General features: G+C 39.2%; 1 protein-coding gene across 1 annotated transcript in view; it reads left to right on the top strand.

Annotated features, from left to right (window-relative positions):
* ENOX2 (ecto-NOX disulfide-thiol exchanger 2) overlaps positions 1-5,602 on the top strand; it is a 173,958-nt gene that overhangs the window by 126,713 nt on the left and 41,643 nt on the right. The window lies entirely within an intron of this gene.

The following is a 5,602-nucleotide window of genomic DNA, read 5'->3' as shown; positions in this document are numbered from 1 at the left end:
GGCAGTGAGAATCAGCTGTGTCTGCAGTGGGAGAACGTCTGTGCTGAAGGCACCCTTCTGGGGCAAGACTTGCTTCAGGGGGGCTTTGGTGCTCACAGAGTCTGCCCCCTGAGTGTGTCCCTGATGGATCTGAGGAGTTGTAATCTGGATGGTCGCACATTGACCACTGGGTACACTGGCTCTTGGATCACCAAGGAAGTGCAGTCAGCCACTGCCTGGGGCCACCCAGCAGGAGCTACGGTGAGATCTGCAGATTCCTCCTTTTTGTATCAGTTTGGAAGTGCCCAGATGAGGCCCAGCTGTGAAGCAAGGCAGGCTGTTGCTGCTGGCCTGGGGCCTTCTTTTAATAGCTTTGGGGCTCCCTGACCTAGCTGCTGCATGTTTGACAGGTTTTAGGCTGAGAAAGGACAGGCCATATGCAAAAGCCACTGCACACAGCTTGGATGGGGTTGTAAATTTGGTGGGGCAGAGTCTCTGGGAATCCCCAGGGTGGAGCGGATAGCCTTGGCTGCCAGTCAGCCCTGCAACTGGAGAGGTCCCAGCACAGGAACAATGACTGCTGCAAGCACCTCTGTCTGAAAGAAAGCTGCCCTCGAGTTCCTGCCCCAATGCCAGACATTCGTTTATCCCTGTATGTGTCTGGGTCCCCCAGAGTCTCGCCCAGAACTGGAGTTCAGAGTAAGCGGGAGCTTGTATCTCCCTCCTGATTAAAAAAGCAGCACACCTGGGTGCCAGCCTGTTCTGCAACTCCGCACCTCCTACAAGTCTCAATGCACTATCTTCACCTCTCTGGTTGTAGTATTTCCACTAAGCCAGCTTTCCCGTGGTTCTGGATGATAGTTGTTCTGTCTTTTAGTTGTAATTTTGATGTGTTTGTGAGAGGCAACAAGTACAGGTGTTTACCTGTGCTGCCATCGTGGTTCTTCCCCTCTTTAACCTTTTTAAAAATAATGCATCTGCTCCTGGTGAATTCTTTCAGCATTTGTATCAAAAAGAATTTATTCTACCTTTCCTTTTGAAAGATATATTCTGTGGGTATAGAATTATAGGCTTGACAGGTTCCCCCTCCTCAAATGTTGCTCCACTATCTTCTTAATTGCATTGTTTCTGACAAGAAATATGATGTTATCCTTATCTTTTTGCTTTTCTGTATATAATGTGTTTTTTGTCTATAGCAGCCTTAAGGTATTCTCTTTATAGCTGGTGTTGAGTAAAATGATTATGATTTGCTTTGGTGTAATATCCTTCATGTTTCTTGTGCTTGGAAATTCATTGAAATTCTTAGATCTTAGACTTTTCATAAAGTTTGGAAAGTTTCCTGCCCTTCTTCAAATATTTTTTCTATTCCTTTCCCTTTCTTCAATCAGTGCTCCATTAGGCATATATTAGGTCCTTTGAAGTTGAACCACAGCTCACTAATACTCTGTTTATTTTCTTCAGTAATTTTTCTCTATATATTTCATTTTTAATAGATATTGCTATGTCTTCAAGTTGATTAATCTTTTCTTTCTCAATGTCTAATTTGCCACTGGTACTATCCAGTGATTTTTTTTTTCTTTTCAACTTAGACTTTGTAGTTTAAATCTCTAGCAGTTTGGCCCGGCCGGCATGGCTCAGTGGTTGAGCATCAACCTATGAACTAAGAGGTGACAGTTTGATTCCCAGTCAGGGCACATGCCCAGGTTGTGGGCTCCATCCCCAGTAGGGGCCATGCAGGAGGCAGCCTATCAATGATTCTCTCTCATCATTGATGTTTCTATCTCTCTCTTCCTCTCCCTTCTTCTCTGAAATCAATAAAAATATATATTTTTAAAAATCTCTAGCAGTTTGATTTTGGGTTTTTTAATGTCTTTTTTGTTTCTACTTAATATGTTACATATTTCTCTAGCTTCTTAAGCATATGGAATCCAATTATAATAGTTGTTTGTGTGTCCTTATCTATTAGTATGTTATCTATATCACTTTTAGGGTCTGTTTTGATTAATTTTTTATATTATTATTTTCCTGCTTCTTTGCATATTGGGTAATTTATTGGATTTCAGTGTGAAATTTCACTTGTATTGGGTGCCAGGTAATTTTTATTCCTATAAATATTCTTGAGCTTAGTTCTGGGATGCAGCATGGTTTAGTCCAGGGCTAGTTTTTTATTATTTTTTGTTGTTGTTTCATTTTTGTTTTTCACTAATTAAGGCAAAACCCTACTGATTACTCTGTGAATTATTAGTTTTTCTGCTCTGGCTGGTGGAAAAGTGTTATTCCAACCCTATGTGAAGTCCAAGAATTGCTACCTCTAATGCTCAGGTAGTTTACACATACACACACACACACACACACACACACACACACACACCGCACACACACACACACACACACACACACGTAGACATTAATACTCAGTTAAGTAATAGTGGAGGACTCTCTTCAGATCTTTAAAGTTCTTTCTCTGTATAGCTCTTCTCCCCAGTATTCTTCCATACAAACTCTATCTACCATAGTCTCCCTGGACTCTCAGTTCAGTCTCCTCACTCAGGGAGATCACTGTGTTTTACTTGAGCTCCCCTCTCTGTGCTGAGGCCTGGAAACTCTCTTTAGGCAATAAGCTGGGAAAATCATAGGGATCATTTCATTTGGTTCTTGTCTCTCAATGATCTCTGTCTTCATTGCCCAATGTCCAGTGTCTTAAAAACCATTGTTTTGTATGTGTTGCCCATATTTTTAATTGTTTAAGTCAGGAGTTACTCTGCAAGTATGTGCTGAGAATGAAGTGAGACACGTGTATGGAAGCAGCTAGCTTGGTTTCAGAAACTTTAAAAGTTAGTAAAAACTTAATTTTTTTCATTTTTTTGTTAATTGACTTAGCTTTGGGGGCACAGCTGGCACAAAAAGTGGAGGTATGGACTTGAATCCTGGTTTTTCTGAATTGTAGTCCTATACCACTATATTACAAGCACACTACCATTTCTTTTAAGGATCCCAAAATATGTGTCACCTGGATCATATACCTCTTTACCATATCTATTTTCCACTCCCCCTCCCCCAAATTGGTTCAGAGTCACCAAATACATCTAGGAAACATTTTTCAGGCTTGAAATGTCAAGCTGATGCACTTAAAATTTGTTAAGGACAGATCTCATGTTAAGTGCTCTTACCACAATACAAATTTTATTTTATTCTTAAAAAAGTAAATTTTATTAAAATTCTGTGTGGTGGTATAAGTGACACTTTTAAAGTTATTCAAAGACACCATACTTGAGGGCACCTTTTTCATTCTTCCCAGCCCATAGTGCTATATAAGACTCATTTTTAAAATTGAATAAATTTTATATGTAACATTGTGTAAGTTTAAGGTGTACTAGTACAATGTGTTACTTCGATATATTTTTATATTTTAATATGATTGCTGATATAGCAGTATTTATCACATTATATATTTATAGTACAATTTATTGTCTATATTTTTGAGACTCAAGTGTTTACCAGGGGTCCTCAAACTTTTTAAACAGGGGGCCAGTTCACTGTCCCCAGACTGTTGGAGGGCCGGACTATAGTTTTAAAAAAAAAACTACAAACAAATACCTATGCACACTGCACATATCTTATTTTGAAGTAAAAAAACAAAACGGGAACAAATACAATATTTGTATTTGCATGTGGCCCGCAGGCCGTAGTTTGAGGAACCCTGGTTTAAACCTATATTTGTAGTTTCTAAAATGTTGATCCACAGATGACTTTCTTGTTATACATATGTACCAATGGAAAAAAATGCAAAGAGACTCACTGCCATCTCTATAAAAGGAATGGCTCCTTTTCTAACATTCTTTAAAGATATACATTGTACAGTCTTTGCATCTCACCAGAGGTGGCAAGGTAATAAATATACCAGCTTAGTTCTCCTCCTCACTGTTCAGCAAGGTCCACCAACTACCTATTATAAGCCCTCTCCTTTTTTGGATTTCTCCAGTGCTTTGTCAGTGGTTTTCTTGTTCTCACCTCGACACTTGCCCTTTGGTTTATGATTCAGTCCTACACAGAAGTGGGACCACTCGATGGGGCATCCATCCTCATTGTCACAGCCAATCATTTCTCTCTTTTTTTATTGATTAAGTTATTACATATGTGTCCTTATCCCCACATTACTCCCGATTTGCACTGTTGCACTGTCGCTGAGACCTCTTGTTATTGGGATTTTCTGCCTGAGTGATTGTCTCATTCTTGGACTTACCATGGCTGGCTTTGCCATTTTGGCCAGTGGTATCATTGACCTCTTGGTGCATCTCAAAGAATTCCATGTGATTTTCCACCTGCCTGGTCCGGTTCTCCACCAGCTCCACCATCTGACTCACAATCTAGATCTTCTGGTTGCCCAGCTCCTGACTCCAGATCAGGGCTTTTTGAATGCAGTATAGCACTCTCCTCTTCTGTTTAAACTTCTCATAGTACTCATCTAGTTCCTTCAGGATTTGCTTCCCCCATTGCTTATGGCTGGCCTGTCTTGCAGGTCCCTAGGGCCAGGGTGGGAGGCATGAGCTGCATCTTCATTAGAGCCAGCAGCTCAGCTAACAAGCCTTGCCCCAGGCCCCGGGCACCCTATTAATTGTCTATGTTCATTATACTGTGCATTAGATCTCTATAGCTTGTTTACTACTTGTTACAAATTTGTACCCTGAAATACCATCACTCTTATCCCTCCTTGTTTGTAATTTTGAGACTCACTTGCATGTTTAATTTAAACCTATCCCCTGGTAACCATCATTTTACTCTCTTTTTTTACAGATTTAACTTGTTTAGATTCTACTAGTACATATACTAGTACATAACGTCATAGTATGTACTTGTCTTTCTCTGTTTGACTTATCTCACTTAGCACTATGTGCTCAAGGTCCATCCATGTTGTTGTAAATGGGAGTATATCTTCTCTTTTCATGGCTTGAAAATATTCTATTATGTAAAACAACCACATCTTTTTTTATCCATTCATCCACTGGTGGGCATTTGGGTTGTTTCCATATAATAATGCTGTGATAAACATGGGAGTGCATGTTTCTCATCAAAATCCTGTTGGGTATATACCCAGAAGTGGAATTGCTGGATAGTATGATAGATCTATTTTTAATTTTTGGAGAAACCTCCATATTGTTTTCCATGGTGGTTGTACAAATTTACATCCATTCCAACAATGTATAATCGCTCCCTTTTCGCCACACCCTTGCCAGCACCTGTTGTCACTTGTCTTGTTGATTATAGAAATTCTGACCGGTATGAGATGACAACTCATTGTGGTTCTGATTTGCATTTCCCTCATGATTGAGGACTTCAAGCATCTTTTCATGTTTATGTTGGCCATTTGATGTCCTCTTTGGGAAATTGCCCATTTAGTTCTATTTTCTAATTGGATATTTTCTTGTTATTGAGTTGATTGAGTTCTTTATATATTTTTGATATTAACCCCTTATTATATGTATGGTTAGCAAAATTTTTCTCCCCTTCTGTAAGTAGTCCTTTTTTTATTGTTTCTTCTGAGTGTGATGTATTTGTTGATTTTTTTGTTATTGTTATTTGTTCTTTTGGCATCATAAGACTCATTCTTTTATTATTATTATTA

The sequence above is a fragment of the Myotis davidii genome, unplaced genomic scaffold (assembly GCF_000327345.1).
Source record: "Myotis davidii unplaced genomic scaffold, ASM32734v1 scaffold900, whole genome shotgun sequence".
Classification (NCBI taxonomy): domain Eukaryota; kingdom Metazoa; phylum Chordata; class Mammalia; order Chiroptera; family Vespertilionidae; genus Myotis; species Myotis davidii.
Note: the sequence above shows the minus strand (reverse complement) of the source record. Positions and strands in the feature narration are given on the sequence as shown.